The 21,648-nt window shown below is 45.9% G+C and overlaps 1 protein-coding gene across 1 annotated transcript in view; it reads left to right on the forward strand.

Annotated features, from left to right (window-relative positions):
* Nucleotides 1-21,648, forward strand: part of LOC147668128 (zinc finger CCCH-type antiviral protein 1-like) — a gene marked incomplete at its 3' end in the record, with an annotated part of 295,880 nt that overhangs the window by 95,452 nt on the left and 178,780 nt on the right. The gene's annotated exons all lie outside the window — the stretch shown is intronic.

Raw genomic sequence — 21,648 nt, forward strand, 5'->3', positions numbered from 1 at the left:
ACGGCACTGCGGGGACCAATTACCATGCAGATGGCAAAAATAACTACTGAAAATCTCGCGCACTGAGGAATTTTTGCTACACTATTCTGAGCCCCTTAACAATATGGCTCGGAGCTCCGCCCCACTGCTGAAGCAGTGGTGACGTAGGCCGAGCCCTAAAAACTTTATATAGACCCCAAAACAGGACATGTGGCTACTATTCCACACAACAAGAGGAAGCTAGACACACCAGATACTGCAGTACCTGTAAAGAAAAAGGACTGTGCCACTTCACCAATAAGATCTTCTTCTCCTCTTATTCCTCCGCAGCCTGTTCTTTCTCCTAAGCCTGTCTCTCCTCCACAGTCTCCAAACCTCCCACCTCTCTAACCACCACCACAAGATGAGGATGATCATGATAATTTAGGGGGTAGGGGAGGCAACAATGACTCTTTCACTGATCCTGATAATGACACAGACACACCACAAAACGATTAGGACGATTATGATGACCCAATAGATCCCCCAGACCTCCCTGATCCCCAACCATATCCAACAAACCATCTGCCCCAGATGAAAATATTGGTTTTGGCCAGCTTATAAATAGGGCTGCTGTCTACCATGGTGTTCATATGCATGTAGACCCTGCAGATGAGAACTTCCTTCTAGACACCTTTGAACAGTCACAAAAAACTGTCCAAACCTTGCCAATGCTAAAAGGGGTCATTAAACATGCCCCCGACATATTCAAAGACCCAGTAAGAGCTTGCCAGGTATGATAGGGCTCACTATAACCGACTAGAAACCCTATTACAACATTTACCTGATCAAAACACAGGCAAATTACTTAATTCAAGAGGGCATAATAATAACCAATGCATCAATAAAGTGTGCCCTTGATGCAGCAGACACAGCCTCTAGGTCCATTAACACTAGTGTGCTACTCAGACGACATGCCTAGTTACGCATTTCAGGTTTTAAACAGGAGGTACAAACAACTATCCTCAACCAGCCGTTCAATCAGGAACAACTTTTTGGACCAGCTGTAGACCCCACTCTCGAAAAAATAAAAAAAGACAGTGAGACTGCTAAATCCATGGGAGCATTACAGTCTCTGTCCATACGTGGCTCCTTTCATCGCTCCTTCAAAGTGGGGCGCATATAGAAACATTGCAACAGACACCGCCTCCTCTTCCTATAAAAACACCACACAAACATCCCCCAACAGAAGATATTTTAGAGGCGGATATAGGGGCCATAACAGGAAAGGGAGAGGCAGAGGCAACAACAACACTCGTGCCTCCCCCAATAATAAACAGTGACTTCCCTCCGCGCCCCCCAGACCATTCCACTTCGGTCGGGGGAAAACTCTCACAGTTCCTACCTTTCTGGAATTCCATCACAACAGGCAAGTTGGTAAGACAAATTATCCAGTATGGGTACTGCTTGAAACTTACAGCAACCCCACCCACCATACCACCCAAACAGCGTCCAATGTCCACAGAACACCTTGCACTCTTAAAACAAGAGGTTCTCGCACTGTTTCAAAAGCATGCAATAGAACCAGTTCTGTTAAAGCATCAAGGAACAGGGGTTTATTCACTGTATTTCCTAATACCCAAAAAGAACGACACCCTAAGGCCAATACTCGACCTCAGACCCCTCAATCTCAATATACAGTCAGAACATTTTCACATGATCACTCTCCAACAAGTCCTTCCAATCCTCCAACAAGGCGACTTCCTTGCCACACTAGATCTCAAGGGCACCTACTTCCACATACCCATACATCCTGCTCACAGGAAGTATCTAAGGTTCATGGTGGACGGACAACACTATCAGTTCAAAGTCCTTCTATTCGGGGTGACCACCGCACCCAGAGTGTTTACAAAGTGCCTTGGAGTCGTAGCAGCACACTTAAGAAGATAACAAATCCATGTCTTCCTATATCTCGATGACTGGCTAATAAAAGCCAAGTCACTCACCCAGTGTGTTCATCACACTCATCAAAACATCCAGCTGCTACACAACTTAGGATTCACACTAAACTACCCCAAGTCAATTCTTCAGCCCTCCTACATACATCAGTATCTGGGGCCACAGTAGACACCTCCAGAACTCTAGCATATCCCAATCCAGCCAGGATAGCCAGTATGCAAACACTAATCAGCAAATTTCAACCGCAGCATTCCCTCCCAGCAAGGGTATTCGTGCAGCTCATTGGAATGATGGCCTCTTACATTTTTATCGTACCTCATGCAAGACTTCAGATGTGCCACTTACAGGAATGCCTAGCACGGCAGTGGAATCAGGCTCAAGGACATCTTACAGATCTGGTGTTGGTGGACAGCCGTACACGTCGCTCTCTGCAGTGGTGGGACACACAAAACCTGTCCAAAGGGCGGCCGTTCCTAGAACCAGTTCCAGAAATAGTGTAAACAGCAGACGCATCACTCACCGGCTGGAGAGCCCATCTCCTAAACCACACAATTCAAGGCAAATGGACCACTCAACAGAAAGTGCTCCATATCAACCACCTAGAACTACTAGCAATATATCTAGCATTAAAATCATTCCAAGTACATCTACAGCACAAGACTGTCCTAGTCCGGACTGACAACATGACAGCCATGTATTACATTACAAAACAAGAAGGAACACATTATTTGCAGCTGTCCCAGCTCGCACAAAACATTTGGAGATGGGCGATTCCACAAAACATATATCTTCTAGCAGAACATCTTCCAGGAGTTCACAATCAAATTGCGGATCTGCTATGTCGACAGACACAACAAATACACACATGGGAACTTCATCCTCAAGTTCTTCAGCCATTTTTCCAAATGTGGGGTCCACCAGACATAGATCTGTTTGCCACACACGCAAATGCAAAATGTCCAACCTTCACCGCCAGGTTTCCACGCCCGTTGTCCAAGGTAATGTGATATGGATGAACTGGTCAGGCAGATTTGCGTATGCTTTTCTGACACTCCCACTGATTCCCCTAGTAGTACGCAAGCTCAGACTACAGTCTCTCAAAATGATCTTGGTGGCTCCCACATGGGCACGCCAACCATGGTTCACAACATTGCTGGAACTCTCAATAGTTCCACATCAAAAACTACACCTCTCCCGAACATTGCTAACGCAGAACCATGGAGAGATAAGGCACCCCTATCCAGGTGAACTAAATCTAGCGATCTGGCTCCTGAAGTCCTAGAATTCAGTTATCTTAACCTTCCGCCAGACTGTATGAACATCATTAAAGAAGCCAGGTGCCCTACTACTAGACCCTGCTATGCAGAACTATAGAAAAGATTTGTCATATACTGCAATAACAATAACATTGATCCACTGGATGCTTCAATCCAGAACATCATTTGCTATTTAATACACTTACAAAGATGTAATCTAGCATATTTTTCCATACGACTACATATAGCGGCACTTGCTGCTTATTTACAAAACAGACAACACTGTCATTATTTAGAGTACCTGCTATTAAAACCTTCATGGAGGGCCTTAAAAGAACAATTCATCCCAGACTGCCACCCTCTCCGGTGTGGAATTTAAACATTGTTCTTACAAGGCTCATGGGTCTCCCATTTGAACCTCTACATAAATGTGAACTTCGGTTCCTCACATGGAAAGTTGCTCTCCTTGTCGCAATTACCTCTCTCAGAAGAGTAAGGGAGATCCAGGCTTTAACCATACAAGAACCATTCATTGTAACAAAGTGGTTCTCAGAACAAATCCAAAATTCCTTCCCAAAATCATCTCTGCTTTTCATCTTAACCAATCAGTTGAGTTACCAGTGTTTTTCCAAAACCCAGACTCTGTGGCAGAGAGAGCTTTTCAAACACTTGATGTAAAAAACAAACCCTACTTTAATACATTTACAGGACTTAAGCCCTTTCGAAAAACAAAACAATTGTTTGTAGCCTTCCCCCCACCTCATAAAGGTAACCCCATTCCCAAAGCTGGGATCTCAAGGTGGATAGTGAAATGTATTCAAATATGCTACCAAAAGGCTAAACGCACATTAAAAATTCCCCCCTAGAGCACATTCCACACGCAAACTGGGGGCTTACATGGCATTCTTAGGAAAGCTTCCCTTAGATTACATTTGTAAAGCAGCAACATGGTCTACACCGCACACCTTCACCAAACACTATTGTGTTGACTTGCAGGCTAAACAACAGGCTTCTGTAGGCCAGGCTGTCCTTAAAACACTTTTTCAAACTAATGCAACAGATATAAGCGACCACCACTAAGGGAGACACTGCTGTACAGTCTATGCATAGTGTACAATCTGCAGCTCATATGCCTCAAACGAAAAATGCTACTTACCAGTATGCATCTGTTCTTGGCATTTAGAGCTGCAGAGTGCCCGCCCACCATCCTCCCCGGAACCTGTACCTGTTCCAGCATTATCTTAATTAGATGCATTCACATGGACATCTCTTACTTCTTACTGACTCCATCATTTCCCTTCATGGCGAAAAACAGGATGGAGTTGATGCCCATGCGCACTATCGTCCAAGGGAGTTGTCAACTATCTCGTGACTACAAAAGACTCCTCCAATACAACAAAGTGCAAGCATCCGAGCCCAACACCAGATGGAGATCTATGCATTGTGTACAACTCTGCAGCTCTACATGCCAAGAACAGATGCATACTGGTAAGTAGCATTTTTCTTAGCCCACAAATACAGATTTGCACCAGTGACATTTAGGTGCCCAGAGAAGAAAAGCCTGATTTTCCTGATTCTCCCCTGCTTACAATGGTATGGCATATACTTGGTCCAACCCATTTTGACAGAGACGGAATGATATCTACCTTCCGATTGTACTGGTAAAATCATCATTTGAGATACATGGCAGAAAATTTGTACCAGCGCTGTCCTATCTGCTAGAAACGAAAACAAAATGTGGGCAAAAGAGTTGTGGTGAACATGATCCACATTAGAAATTCTGATGGTCCCTTCAACCATCTCCAGATTGACTTAGTTGACATGCCCCGATGTAACCAACTGAGGTATGTCCTCGTCAGTCAGATCTGCAATCTGTTATAGAGTAAAAATTCTTTGAAAAGACAATAAGTCTTCAATCTTGAAGGCACTCACTGTTGTTGGTCAGAACCAGCAAAAGCGACAAAAACAGGATAGTTGGGCCACCCTCGGTGATGTCCCTCATCAGTTGGTCTTCAGTGATGTCATTGGAGTCTGGAGTGGACAAGCTTTGATCGCTGCAAGGGTCCAGTACCCCATGTATTGGTGCATGACGGCTAGTGGAGGTCCTGGTGTCTTCAGGCTTGGCAGGAAGGTGGATCTTAACTCCTTGAGAGTGCAGACATTCTCCTGGGTGTCTACTGCTCAATGGACCTGGTAGGCAGCTGCTTCTTTAAACCAGACGTTGTGTTCGATGCCTGCAGGCTGCAGGAGAGTAGCTCCTCTACTCAAAGGGAGATGTTGGCTGCTTGGCGAAGTAATGGCCACCCTGCAGCGCTGGTGGAGGATGCACAGCTGCAGGAAAAATTGATTCTTTGCAATTGCTGAGTTTCTGTATGGCTGGCAGGGTTTGGCACCTAAAGTCCACAGTTCTTGCACCTAAAGTCTGCAGTTCTTGCAGGGGTCTGTTCTTCTGTGTCCTCTTCTTTTTGTAGTGAGTAGAATCTGAAATTCTGGAATCAGGGAGCCCCCTAAATACTAAATGGAGGTGTGTTAGGGGAGTGGAGAGTAGTAGCCAATGGTCTACCTGCTGTTGGGGTTACTACAACCCCTATATAACATCTTCCCGTGGGAAGTGGGCATAACCCTTTTCCAGGTTTCTAAATTCTGCCATCATCAAGATGGAGTAATTTTACTAGATTGGGACACATCAGGCAGCTCACCTTGGGGGTGTGACTGACCTGGTTGTGCTCCACACCTACTTCACATACTAATATCCAGCTTGTCCTTGTGCCAAATGGGCCTTAGGTCAGGGGGTGGCATTTCCCAGGTCTGGGGGATGCTGGGTCGCATATCAAAGACAGACTTTGAAGCCTCTGGCATGGGTATGCTGGTTGCTAGCCATCCTGTTTGGAGGAGGTATAAACACCTCCTACCAGAACAGGAATTGTTCCTGACCTCTGAGATCGGGACTATCATCTCCTTGGGGGTTAAAAGTTTTTTATTTTTTTATTTAAGAAGTTTTATATAGCGCTAGCCTGGCCGGAAGGTATCGGAGCGCTTCACAACAAGTACAGAGCAGTGCAAAAGAAAGCAAACATAATACAGTCCGCAAGACATTCAGGGTACGAGTCGCAGTAGAGAGGGTGCTGACGAGTTCCAAAAACAAGGTCTGGGCAAACCGCATTGGAGATGAGAGCAGTGGCGTTTTAAACACTCCGAGCTGTTCCTATCTGTTTGATAGGGAGCGGTCGAGGAAAAGGATTTTGAGCTGGCTTTTGAATTTAGGGAAGGAAGGAATAGTTCTGATGTGGGGGGATATAGTTCCATATTTTGGGAGTATTTCCGGCAAAGGGCCTGACCGCAGTTTTTTGTTTTCGTGCTTTTAGCAGGATAAGAAGTAGGGTGTTAGAGCTTCTGAGAGTCCTGTTATGACCCGCTTTTCTGAGTTTGGACACCAGATATTCGGGTTTGCCTGTGTGAAGGGCTTTGTGTGTGAGGCAGGCTGTTCTAAAGTTCGCCCGCATTTCTATTGGTAGCCACTTAAGTTCTTTTAGTGCCGAAGAGATGTGATAAAATTTCTTTATTCTAGTGACCAATCTGGCGGCCACGTTGAGGGTTGTTTTCAGAGGAGCAAGGTGAGTTTTGGCTATTCCCAAGAGGATTGCATTTCCATAGTCCAGTCGTGACAACACCAATGCTTGGGTGGCTTGTTTGAGATCTTTGGATGGATTGTATCTGTGGTAGCAGGCTGGACTGTATCAGTCAGCCACCACACTAGTGGACTAGTAGTTTTCAGGGAGTACCTCTAAGGTACCCTCTGGGTGCATATATTAATAAATCCATGACTGGAATCTGTGTGGGTTTATTAATATGTGATGTTTGATAACAAACATCCTTGGTTCAGTAAGCCATCATGTAGTAAGATGGCTTCCCTGTTCACTTGCAATGTCTCTGAATCGACTTAGACATCACAGGGGGATATCTGCTCATACAGATATTTCCACACATGTACTATATTTCACCCTGCATTGGGGCCATAAGACCTGCTATAGAGGTGACCTACATATATTGCATGCAGTGTCTACAGGCATGGCACACAGGAAGTGTGCAATGTTGTGTTTTCATTTTTATTGGTACCATGTCACGCAGCCGGCAATGTCAGTTAGCATGAGCGTGGTGAGGGGTGCCTTATGGTGGCACAATACCTGCTGCAGCTGTTAGGGACCCTCTTTAATACCCAGGACCTATTGCTCAGGGGTACCATCCACTAGGGATTTACAGGGTGCTAAAGGTATTGCCAATTGGGGAAACAATTGTACAGTTTTGGGAAAAGAGATCTGGCACATGGGACCTGGATAGAGGGAACCCAGTGCACTTCCGTCAAAATTGGGCAAAAAGGGGGGGTGACTATGTCAAAAAGGCGCACTTTCCTACACAATGGACTACTGAAATCCATGCGGTGTACTGTAGCTGGAATGAGCAACATGGAAGTGGTCTGTTAGCACCGCATGAAGAGCTGTATTTGGCTCTTAACAAAAATGTAAATAAAAAGAGGAGAGGCAAAGAAATAAAAGATCTATAAAATTACGAAGTTGAAAAGTTAAGGACTGGCTAACCAGCCTTGGCACTAAAGCACAATCATTTTCATGTTGATATGTACATTTGATTTAAAAAATGGCTTCATCCACAGGGTGAGATCGCCAGTGACTGAACAACACACATGCCAGTACTGATATCAGTTATTCTTCACTTCACATGATCACATATGACACTTGATATGAACTTAAATTATAATTTTATTTAGATTTTTTTTTGTTTGTAAAAAATTGTTTTCATATTTTTTTTTTCAATTAACCATCTGTTCTCCAAAACAAAAAAAATAATCATCCCAAAATTCACAGAGAAACACAGCAAATAGTGGATCAAATTGCAAAATACTCAACACCACAAACACATTGTTAGACACAACATATACACAACATTGACAACAATTAGGTCGCAAGATGGCCACCAGGAAGGAGCTCTCTGCTAGAGCTCCTGGGTTTGGGATATCCAATTAGGTTTAAGTCCCTCTATAACCCCCGCCACCTACCCGACATCCACCCGCATGCCCGCTGCAACTAGCCTACCCAAAGATTGCCGTCCCTGCTTTCTGTCTCGATGAGTGTGCTCCTCGCTGGAAATGTTGGAAGTCCTGGAGCGCTATGGAATCTGTAGCATCGCCAGGAAGAGGATTGGCATGTCTGGAATAGATGGAAAGTGAGTGGAGCTGTGTCGCACTGTGAGACCGTGAGTGACTTTGCCGTTTGGGACCCCACTGACTGCGCCGCACACCCGCTGTTGGGAATATATCTGGCATGTCTACAATGGAGGCAAAGTGAGTCGAACCGAGTCGCACTGCGAGACAGCGAGTGACTTTGCTGTTTGGGACCCCGCTGACCGTGCCGCTCACCCGCTGTTGGCACTATATCTGGCTCCAGCGCCCATCAGCAGGGCCGCGCGTCTTGACTCGGCGATTCAGTGCATAACTTTAGCTTATCCCAACTGAGGCTCCACTGATAGCGCCAAACATCCTCCGACATGTGAGGTTTTTTCATCGATGATTGGATGCCCCCCAGGAACCATGGAACGCGATTGCTGAGTCAGAGAGACAAAGCTATTCTGCTTTGCACTACGTGAGTGCAGCTCCAATTCCTCTATTCCTCTAAACTGTTATTCTTGGGTGAATGCATGTGATATCCCATAAGGTTGCAATGCACGACATTGCTGACTGCCAGACCTTAAAATGGCGGCTGCTGCTTACCTAAAAACGATGTGAGGCAAAAACAAGCAGACAATACACAGCAACCATTGTCTACTTTGATATACAAATGGAACTTGCTCCTTTACCACCAACTTCCTCTTTTAAAAGTGGATTGCCTTCTTTCTGCTACATACTGCCCCGGCCAACTTGTGTGAAGATCTATTCCCCCCTTAATGCTTGATCTGCAAAATGGTAGCAACCTGGATAGGGTAAAAGAAAGAATAAAGGGCATAGGTCTACTCTCCCCTTAATGCTCGATCCCCCAAAATGGCAGCAACCTGGAAAGGGCAACAGAAAGAGGACTCAGGACTGGGCATAGAAACCGATAGGTACCCTCACATACTGGTTGAGACTTGTGTGTGTGTGTAAATGTATGTATACTTGTTAAGCGCACTATCACCTTTCAGGCATCCTGGTGCTGTATACCGCTGTGGAACCCTTCCTGGCTTTCCCTGTGAGATGCCCCCTACGGGGCACCCCCAAGGTGAAGCCAGGCATCCCAGCGCATTCGGGGCCATTGTGGAGATTAAGCAAGCTATTGTCCAGAGTTGCAGAGTGGGACCCATGATTAGAGTAGGCACCAAGGCGAGAATTATCGAGTCCGTGGACATTGAGCCCAAGACAGTGCCGCGCCAGGAATTGAACCCTGGTCCCGGGTCAGACCTCTGCATCAGGGTCTGCCGCCTCTAACCAGTGAACCACACTTCTCCACACTTAAACACCAAGACGGCAGCCATCTTGGAATGACTAAGTACAACTCCAATAATTACAAATTGGGTTGTGAAATATAATAAAATAATACATTATCTATTCAAGAGAAGGATAATTTCTAAACGATTACAATTTAAGACATGACCCAGAGGGCGAGAAGATACATCAAATCGGGAAGCAAGAAAACAAAGGAGAGGAAACATATCTACATACAGGAACGGCAATAGACCTGCAAACAACGAGAGACAGGTAATGACATCAAAGTGAGGCCACCGCTACAGGAATCACACTGAGGAACTATTTAACATTAATCAGTAAATATGGCCGGAACCAATTCAAGTTCAAATTTAGCAGGCATAAATTCCTATGTCATAAAGTACCCAACTAACCTATCTAAGAACGCAGCCAAAAATTGTAAACACAACGTAATTAGAAAATACCCAGACACGCTGATCTCCGACCCCTACTTCAATCTAAACAAAGACATAGTTGTTAATGATGTAATTCGGAGTGAATGTGGGCTTTATTTTACACACACACACGTCACTCACTGTACGTTAAGGTTTCGAAATCGTGTTTCGTTTAACAATCTGTATTAGTGAACAACCAGCCCCACTTTGCTTAGTGTAGGCTTTAGTACTGCACAACCTCCACCTGCCGCTGGCTTCTCATACGTTTTCCAGTGGCTTGAGGCTCTGCTGGTACACTGCAGTACACCCCATTGGATGGTGCTAGGGGGAGGGGGCTGCCTGCTACCCACTCCTTCACAGCAGTATGATTCAGGGGCTTGCTACTGTTTCAGGGATGCCTGCCACTCCAGTGTCAGTAAGTTCAGTAAGTCCATTATTGACCCCCGAAGATTGCAAAGCTGTGGCCAAGTTATCAGCCAGCCAGCAAGCAAGTCAGGTGTCACATTTACTATTGGCCATTTCCAGTGTTGGGAAGGCTGTATTTTGCATTGGCAGTAAGCCTTGCCTTTTAAAGTGTGTGTCGCGTTTTTACTTTGCCCGTTTGTTTACTTGCAGTAAAAAGGGATAACCAAAAGAGAATAATGGCTGCCAGTGAGTAGTGTTTGACACGTAACCAGTGGCGGCTGGTCCACTAGGGGCGTTGGGGCAGCGCCCCACTAGGCAATCACGAAGTGCTGAATCGGGCAGCAAAGCAAGAATTGACAGCTTTAACAATTCGTCTGTTTACATATCCGGCCTGTGTTGGCAACTGCTTCACCTGTGAAAGTGTGCATGAGTCAACAAACGCACAGCGCGCAGCAGGAGTCCAGAAGTGGACTCCTACTGCGCATCTGTGAGGGGCGCTTTTCATTTAGCACGGCCACTCCATTGACAGTACACTAGGCATGCTGACTTACTGTAAAGTTTTGTTCAAATAACATAATTTATTGCGGCCCATTTGTTCTCCCTATATGGCACAGATATTGCCGCCAGAGAACTGCTCGAGCGGATAAAGAAAATTGCAGTGTATCAATTTATTGCACAGTCTCTTCAGCTGATTTCATTTGCCGATAATAAGAGGATAAAGAGAAATTGATGGCGTGGCCCCCTGCCAAGTTCAACTTAAGAGGCAGGGGCTTGTTACTGTAAGAGAGGCGACACAGAGAAATTGGGGGGGGGGGGGGGTATAGGCAGAACCAGGAAACTTGAATGTGAAAAAGGCCGCTTTATTTGGAACAGGTGCACATCACAAATTAACAACCTCGGCAACGCCTTCCAAAACTAAACCTCACTAAATAAATAATTAACCCTAACCCCGCCCCCCACCCCCTCCCTTAAAATGTCATGGCCCCTCCCCCACCCATACAATACAACATTTCAAACATTACAACAACATTATAAAACATTACATCATCATTATAAACATTACCTCATCATATCAACCCCAATAACTTACAAATACCAGGCCCTCCATTAACCAATCACCTGCCTGCCCCTTCACCTCTGACCATTAATCAACCAAAATCTGACACAAACTGCCCCGAAACAACTAGACCCCGCCACACAGGAAGGTGAGGGGGGGAGCACAACTACCCACCCTTTCTGCCCCCCTAGTAGGGAAAAAAGGAAGAGAAAAAAGGGGGGGGGGGTGGGGCTCAAAACTCATTCACTGCTGCACGTTCAAAGCTCTAGCCAAAACTTCTCTTAATTCCAGCAAATACAGGTCCATTCCTACTCTGGATAAATGAACTCCGTCATCCCTGAAAAATTCCACAGATTCAAAACGTATCTCTCTATGAGATACCCTTCCAAAACCCAAATGACGGCAAAATCTGGAAACTTCAGAGTTAACCTTCTTCCTAGCCCGATCAATCGCTCTAGGGTTCAACGCTCCTCTCCAAATCCTACGCTGAACCAATTCTGTCCATAAAACATGACAGCCAGACCAACGCTCCTTAATGAGAGGTAAATCCCTCTTAATCGCCGCAACAAAACCACTCCTTTAGTCGCACAAAGATCATTCTCACCCAAATGAATGAGTAGTATATCCGGGCAACTAATCCACACCACTCCTTTATTAAGACATGAAACAAGTTCCCTCCAAAGCATTCCCCCTTTTCTTTTCCAAACAATGTTGAACATTTTGTCATTGAAACCAAGCATTTCACCAAAATAACTTTGAGCCGCATGAACTCGTGCCCATTTGATGAATGAATGCCCCACAATCCAAACCGTCACCACCAGAGACCAGGGCCTAGCTACTGAACCTGAAAAAGAAAAAACAATGAATACTCAAGGCAAAGAGGATGACGCATGCGCCTCCCCCGCAGTGCCCCGCACATATTGTTTAAAGCACTTAGAAGACCAGCGCCCCAACCGCATGATGTCCCTTTGAGACCACCCTATATTGTACGCTTCTGTCGCAGCACCAATCCTAAAAGAATGCTTTCCATATTGATCCCCATCCAATACAATCTTCTGCAAGGCTTTACGCAAAACCATGCGCAATTGATAAGCTGTAACAGGCGCCTTATTAATGTGATGAAAAATAAGGTCACAATCAAGACCCCCAGAAAGCGTGCGCCAACAATGAGTCGACCGCAATGAACAAGTAACTTTCGGTGAACGAGCCTCCAACCACACCCCCCTCCCCACCTTCTTCTGATCAGTCTTAGAGCTAGCAAGCCACACATGCACACCTTCCTCCGAGCAAAAAACGTCCCGCCAGTAACCCCCCCCCTTAAATTTAGAACCCAACAACTCTGAAACCCGAAAAGCCCCAAAAAACATGAAAGTCATCAACATGGCAAACAAATAAGCCTCAAAGTCATCTCTGCAAACAGAATGCAAAATTTCTAAAAGCCCAGCCAGCGTCTACCAAGATAAAGGAGCCCTAAGCATTGTTGTACCTCCCCGCTCCCTGGCCCAACCCTCCAGCATTCTCCTACCAATCTCACCAGCTGAAGGAGAGTAACCCCAAAAGAGCTTACCCATGAACGAAATCCCTGCCAACTTCCCTGCAATGGTCACCCTAGACAAACCCTTATCTATAAGATCAAGATGAACTGAATCACATCCTCGGAATGATGCCAATTCTCCTCTTGCCTGCATGCGCCTGATTCCAAGAACTCTTTCCAAGCAAGAGAATATGCAGCACGCGTGGACACAGACAAAGAACCTACCACCAGCTGTAATACCCAACGTTGCCTACGTGCCACAGATGTAATGGCATTGGGGTCGGTGATCTGTCCGCCTCCCTGGCCAGTCCATGGAATCTCCCCCACTGTGAACGAGACAAAGCATCCGCTCTGTCATTGTCCACACCGGGTATGTGCAAGGCTCGAAAAGTAATGTCATGTTTCAAACAGCCAAGTATACTCTCAGTAATTTCAATATCTGCTCCTCCCTGGCTGACTGACGATTAACAATCTCCACCACATCCATGTTATCAACTCGGAAGAGAACTTTTTTATGTGCCAGCTCCTCCCCCCAAAGTGTCAACGCCACTAGCAAAGGAAAAAGCTCAAGAAATGTGATGCTCCTTCCACCATTCAACCATTCCTCCGGCCATTTCTCTGCACACCATCTCCCATTCCAATACAAACCAAAGCCCTCGCTGCCCGCAACATCCGAGAACATTTGCACGTCCCATTGAAAATCTAGATCTCTGACCAGTGGCACACCATTGAATGAAGTGAGGAAAAATGACCACATTCCTAAATCCTCCTTGACACCTGCTGATAAGCGTACACGATGGTGAGGCAAATGCTGACCAGCCAGAGCCCTGCCCAATCGTCGACAAAAAGTCCTCTCTGCCCTTACCACTCTGCATGCAAAATTGAGATGTCCCAATAACACTTGAATCTCCTTCACCTTCACTTTCTGTTTTGATAACATGAGTTCCAATAATTCCAGCATCTTTACTTTTTTGTCAGCTGGCAAACGAGCCCGCATTGCCACTGAATCAATTTCAATGCCCAAAAATGAAAGTACTGTAGCAGGACCCATCATTTTCTCTGGAGCTAAAGGCACACCCAGCTCTTCCATGAGCCCATGGAAAGTGTCCAGAGCTGTCTGGCACTCCGCGGAGCACGGGGAACCAACAAAAAAGAAATCATCTAAGTATTGTGTCACAAGTGTATGACCTGAATAGTGAGTAAAATGCCACTAAAAAAAAGTACTGAAGCGTTCAAAAAGAGCACATGACATGGAGCAACCCATCGGTAATGCTTTGTCCACATACCATTTTGTTTCAAACTGGATGCCCAGAAGACACCAGTCATCTGGATCAACTGGAAGCAACCTAAATGCAGACTTAATATCACACTTAGCCATCTCTGCAGGTGCGCCCGCGGTCACAACTAGTGACATGGCCACGTCAACTGAGGAATATGAAACCGAAGCAGCCTCCTCATCGATGAAATCATTCACGGAGGACCCCTCCGGCCATGACAAATGCTGATTAAGCCTGAACTGCCCTTGCTCTTTCTTAGGCACCACGCCAATAGGCGAAATGATCAAATTGTGGATCGGCCAGTCATCAAAAGGGCCTGCCATCCGACCTTCACGCACTTCTTTGCTCAGCTTTTCCCGCACTACTGCACTATGCTCATAGGCTGATTTCAAATTGTCCGCTCAACGCCTCTGCCTTGGCCCCAAATAACCTAGATGAAAACCAAACTGAAAACCTTCCAATAGCTTCCGCTTAACTCCAGCATCCTCATAGTCCTGCAAAGCCCATTGTAATTGCTGCAGCTTAACTGGTGTATGAGCCATTTGGCCCAGAACCCTGCGCACCTCTACCTCCCCGACTCCCTTGCAACTGCTGTGAATGTCCTGAAGCCCCTGCACCTGCCTGGTTACCCTGTTGATTACCTGGAGGTTTAGGCCCCCAACATTTGACAACAGGGTGTCGCCTACCGCAGCCAGAGAATTCATGTCTAAATTTGCAGTATTCCCTAGTGCACAAACCCTTATTGAAGTCCCAGCAAGTACCATTTCCTGATTGTGTAGCTGAACTTCTCCCCACCCCACCCCGGGTGGGCTTAACCTGAAAGGGCCGATAAATTAAAGGTAAACCACTAGCTGTAAATATGGTTTTACCCCCTGCAGCTGCCCCCAACGTATGCTGCCACAAATCCGTATCTAACTCCCCCCACTTAGCTTCTGGATCCGATGCAATCCTGGCCCCAAATTCCTCATCATATTGGGCCCATGCATACCCACCTCCCATAAGCTGCGCCTTTCTAATAACATCCATATATTTGAATATCGAAACGCTGCTCTCTGGAAATTTCTCGCAGTCGCCGTCCAATTCTCTATCGTCAATGGAACTTTAGGGCGTTTCGCTAATTCATACTCCTCCTCCTTAGAACCTTCTTTAGATCTGACCTCACGGTGGAGAAGCTTCAATATCTCCACATACTCACCCTTCCAAATAAGCTCCATTTTGCCAACATTAAATGAGCTCCCAAAGGTTTAGTGACTCCCATGTAGGGAAGTTTTTTAATTTTCAACTCTTTACTGTCAAGTGGCTCTTTAACTCCCCCCGCAGCCTCAGTGTTTGTACTGCTTTCCACCTTACTTCCTGCCGACCCAAGAATGTCATCCGTGCCCACGCCTGTGTTTAACGTACTTTCCTTTCAGCAATCTCCCTTCAACAACCCCCAAACTCCACTGCCGTCCCCACAGACACCATATTAAACTTGGCCTGTGTAACTGCCTTCTCACCTGGCTCCAAAGACGCTGCCCTCGCAGACTCCACCCGTGGCGCTGAAAAATCCAAGACATTCCTTCCTCGAGGAGCCCTGACTGATGGGCCGCGCTCTCGTCTCTCCCCTGATGGCCGTGACAATGGTGGAACCTGAAAAACACTATGTGACAAATGAGAGGGCTCACCATCTCGCAATTCACCCTCCTCAGGACTCTCCTCGTCATAATCCAGCAACACCAGCTCCATCTCTGTGAGCCCCACAGTCTGAAAAGCAACACCTCGGGTCTTACCCAACCCGTCATCAGCCACATTACACTTAAACTGATTAAAATGTCCTCCTTGAGGGGGAGCAGACTGTACCCGCCTGTACCTCCCCATGCGCTGACTCTGTAGCTCCATAGCCGACGGTAAGGTAGACCACCTAGACCTGCTATTCGTTGGGGCCAGCGAGGTCGTGCTAGACTTGCGTGCGCTGACCGCGATGGGCTCCCTCGGTGGTACGGAAAGTGCCGCGCTAGGCTCTCTCCTCACTTCACCTCGATGAAACTGGGCTGAACCATGCCCTACCGAGTCCGGACCGCTGCGCCGAACCGCATCCTGAAAAGAAAAAGTTTAGACTGGTGTGCTGGGATCCCTAATAAAAGCATCCGCCCTAGTACCTGGCCGTTGAGAAACTACTGCACCAACGACCTTCCTTGTAACCTATCCAAAGACAACACCCTGCTTGTATTCCTCACAGGTGCACCCCTCACAGGTGAATCACCCACCACTTCTTCTTCATCACTCAAATTCCAACCTGCTGAAGCCACCACCGACGAGTGTCTGCCTAAAACTGTGTCCGCCAAGACCATCTCCTCACCCCTCCCCTGACCACCACCCCTCTCCATACACAAGCTGCCAAAACGCCACCAACCAGAAGACCTAACACCCAAAGCATTAACAATCATACCCTCTGACCGATAAGGACTGTTACACCCCCTACCTGCTCCAAATCCGTACCAAACTGAGGAAATGCACAAGGAACAAAATGCCCAACACCCCCAACAGGTACCTTCGACCAAGCCTCAGATGACATACCAACAACCGACCTCCAGCCCCAGTCTCACCCTCCTCAGAAAAACACCCTTTGCTGTCACCCCACTCCCCCACCTGAGCCCATTCCCCCTCCCCCCTCGAACTTCCAACCACTGACAGAACTTCCTCATGCTCCGACAGTGTCCCAGAGAACAATAATGGACTGTGCACAAAATCTTCCCCTCCATATGTACCCTCCCCTGCTGCCACCTCCGTATCCCCATATGCAGCTTGACCAACCAAATGCACTGCCTCATCAAAAACTCCAACGTTTAAAATATTTCCAGACATCACCCCCCCCCCCAACCTGCTGCACAGAATGCACCTGACTGTGAGCCTCCGCTGGAAAGGAATGCACCTCCCCGCCCTCTTCCCAGCCACCCCTCCTCTCCCCCAAAGCAATTGAGCCTCTGCGGGAACCACGCTGTGAAGCACTCGCTCCTAACCCCTCCCGATGCTCGAGCACCGACATAGAAACAAAGCGCTTCCTGCTCTTCCTACGACCTCCGCGACCCCCCACAGCCGTGGGGGAAACTTCAAAATCTCCTGTATGCACAATGACACGGGCGCCTTCAGACGAGCTCCCAGCCAACGGGGACACTGCCGCGACCTCCGCCCTTGAACACGGAGGGTCGCGCATAGCCCCAGAAGCGTCCCCCCTCCCCACACGCCGACTTCCGAGTACGGGAGCGGCGCGCTCACTTACCCCTTGTGCACGACGCTTTTTAGGCGAAGAACAGGCTGCAACAGCCGCAGCCACACCAGCAGAGGCCTGACGCGAAGGACCCGAAGGCCCCCCTCCGATCACCAGGTCCATCCTGCCCGCCTCCGACAAAAGACGCAGAGCCTCCAGCACCCAATGGTCCTCCATGGCAACAGAGAGTATCGATTTAAATAAACACCCTAACACTAATAAAAATAGCGCTAAAAGTATCAATTAAGCCTCTACACAAAAATCCTAGCTAACCTCCCAACCACCAGGTTACCAAACCTAAAATGGTGGCTGGGAGGCAGGGAAAGGTGCCTTATACGTTGGGCTGCAAAAACCTACTAGGCTGCAGCCCAACCATGACCTTTCCAGAATGTTCTGAGAGGGAAACCCTCCTTCCCCATCGCCCCCCCCCCACCCCGCAGCCCTCCCAAATCGCCCGGGGAGGGGGGGGGGGGGGGGGGATGGGAAGCTCCCTGCGTTCGGCAGCCCCCCCCCCCAAACCCCCCATGACTGACCTTTCATGCAAAATGTGTCGGGAGGACCCGGCAAACATCTTGAAGTGCTTTTTCTCCTGAAGTGAAAGAAAACTACCCGTCGAGCAAGGTACGTGTCACACACAAATCACTGGCAGCCATTATTCTCTTTCGGTTTTCAGCTATCTATCCCACATGATCAAATCAGTTTTTCAAACATTCATTGTCATTAAATGCTAATGATCTTCGTAACTGGAACTTCATTAAAAATGCTGAACAAGGGCTACTTTTGAAGGAATTGCACAATATTTCCATCTTTATCAGCTCAATATGGCGTGACCAGCTATAGCAAATTATTTTGTAAAAAATTATTTTAGAGTCCTGAACTGAAAATCTGTCCGTTTTCCCTTCAATAAAGTGTTGAGGAGGCAGTTAGTCTCATTGTCAAGGAAATCTGATTCAGCACAATATTTCTCACGAGTGCCCTCACTCACCAATATGTAATATCAGATTTTTTTAAATCGAACTTTACCACAATTTATTTGAGTACACTGCCTAGTAAAAAGGGTTACCTCAGGCCACGATAGGTACATTTTTCAATTGGACAACTGCTCTGCGAGTGATGTGTAGTAAGCGAAGCCCGCATTACGGTGCTGTGAATAACTAGTGTTTATTGCACCGTGCATTCTGATGAAATTTGGATGATACATGCAATTGTTTTAATCTTTCTATCAAGCTTAATGATAATACTCGAAAAGCTGTGTATATAAATTTGTATTGAGATAATTTTTATTTATTATGCAATGAAATATTCAAAGATTCGAAGAGTTACTATTTACCAATATGCATATATTGCAATTAAACTCCTTAATTAATCCTATCTTATTTAAAGGTATACTTTTTACATATTGTAGATAGTGAAACTGTGCCACTAGATAAATGTCGTTTTTTAAGAGTTTAGTACTCAGAGGTTACATATCCAATGCACTTTGAGTTGAAAATTGTAAAATAAATGACAATTTTAGCAAACAATGCAATAGGGCACAAAAAAATGTTTCGGCTGTACTGGAAAACCTCTGCCCTTCTCAAATTTATCATTGATCACTCTGGAAAATCCCACTGGAATCACAAAGAAATAAACATGCAAATCAGACGTTAGATATGATGGAGGTATGGAGACTTCCATGCTCAATATGTTAAACGAAGACTACCACCCTTCGGTTGAAAAGCAAAGGTAGCTGCCTGACCAACTGGGCCCGATTCACAGAACGAACTTAAGACAAAATCCTAAACTTAACTACTTTTGGTATTCACAGAAGTTAGGATTTTGTCTCCAGTTTGTCTTAAGACAGACTTAAGACAGACTTAAGTAAAGATTTTTTCTTAAGTTTGTCTGTGAATACCAAAAGTAGTAAGTTAGGATTTGGTCTTAAGTTAGTTCTGTGAATCGGCCCCACAGTGTCCAACCAAAGATTCCGCAGGCAGCACAGTCATCTGATGAAGTTGTCATGCAAAGATGAGTGGTTGCACTCTTCGACTCTCTTCTAGAATGCCCAAAACAAGTTAATCAACTAGTCTTTATTAAAGTCTACTTCATTTCATCGTCAAACTAGCCCTTTCCTGATGCCCATTTTGCAATCTTATGAGGTGTATAGTAAAGGGAAAAAAAAGTTTTATAGAATTGTGCTTGCAATTTAATGGACATTAGACATGTTTGTAATAATTCATACGCACGCTCGGGGGTTGATGGTTGAACTGCTAGTTTGGTCTGCCACTCAGCTAGCTGTTTGCCCATGTCATCTGGGAAGGTTTTACTTAGTATTTCATAAATTTCCCCGATTTTAGGGGTGTTTTGCCTGCATATGCTTTCTATTGTGGTACTATTTTGGAAATGTTCCCGTCCCCCGACTTTCTTTAACAAAAAATCCCCAATCTGCAAATATTTATAAAAATCCCTATGGCTGATGTCATATTCCGAGTGCATCTCTGAGAAGCTATTTACACCATTTGGTGTATAAAAACAGCCTAGCTGGTTGATACCTGCCTCTATCCATCTAGTCATACAACTATCCTGAAAGATCGCTGGTAGGTCATTATTGTGGTTAACTGGTGTGTAGCATAAATAACGGCCCAGCCCTATCAATTTTCGTATATTACTCCAGGCTTTATAAATGCCAGAGATGCTCTTAAGTTTCACCTTCTTAAAATAGTTATCATTAACGTGTCGCCATAAACACCCCTCGCATCCCGCCCCCAGGATCATTTCTTGCGGTGTTGGAATGGGGTGGTTACTATGTTCTTTAGATATAAGCAGCGTGCAGTATATAATTACCGTTGCCCAATAGTATAATTTGAAATTAGGCATAACTAGTCCTCCTCTTTCCTTAGGCAACATAATCCATTTAAGTGCACGGCGAGGTCTCTTAAAGCCCCAAATAAACCTCGAAAACATATTCTCAATAATTTTAAACTGCTGAGGAGTGAACTCCAGGCATATTGTACAGAAATCTGGGCAAAAAAATCATTTTAATGACATTGCAACTTCCGCCGATTGTGAGATGCAGATTATCCAGTCGGGTTAGTTCTTTTCTGGTGCGGGTGATCAGAGGATCAAGGTTTATATTCACAATACTGTCTACCTTTGCACTTATTGACTCCAAGGTATACTGCATGATCTGTTACCCTGCTATCCCTCATCCTGAGTTTATCATTGATGACAATCTGGGTTTTCCCTGAGTTCAACTTGTAACCCTGATACCTTTCCGAGATCGAGGTCCCCCAGTTCTAAGTCAATAAGCATTTCATTCTTGGACTTTGATGATGGATTCTACTGGTAATCAATCCTATTAGGTTGAACCACAATACCTTTCGCTTGCAGCAGCTGCTATCTTTAGATCCAGTACTGTCGTGGTTGTGTAACTGGTGTCCATATGTGTGTATAGTAGATTTTGGATCCAGATGACATTCGTCAAAGTGAGATCACAAAAATATCACCTGGCCCATTGAGTCTTCCAGTTTCCATAACTTGTGTGCATTGTGTGTCTGCGAAGAATTCATCACCTTGAAACTTCTGCATGCCTGAAACCTGCTCACAAGCATAACAACTAATGGTGGTGCCAAAATACTTTTTTTTCAATGGACGGGGCAAATTATATTTTACCCGGAGCAATGGAAATCTTTGTGTCTTTCCTGCACAAACATGGGGGCCCTTATCTGGCTTGCTACTCTGCCTCAGATGAGTGTCCCATTAGTAAGGCTAGTAGCTGGCCAATTAAATGCAATTAGGTTTTGTCAAATTACATACTGTTAATGGACTGCTTTCGGTCTCAGATGATACATTGAAGCTCTGTGAGCGAACAGATAAGGTGCTCCTGGAGGCAGGGACTCAACTCAACACGATATGACATGTTCATGTGCAAATTGTAATCACACAACCACTTGCTCTCACTTTCAGTACAAGCCATTGTCATTGCATCAGTTGTATTCTTGTTATGGTGTTAAGATCCTCAAGGAGGAGAACCAGGGAGGGCCACAGGGCTTGGCTGTATTTACTGTATATAG

Source organism: Lissotriton vulgaris, unplaced genomic scaffold (genome assembly GCF_964263255.1).
Source record: "Lissotriton vulgaris unplaced genomic scaffold, aLisVul1.2 SCAFFOLD_2847, whole genome shotgun sequence".
NCBI lineage: Eukaryota > Metazoa > Chordata > Amphibia > Caudata > Salamandridae > Lissotriton > Lissotriton vulgaris.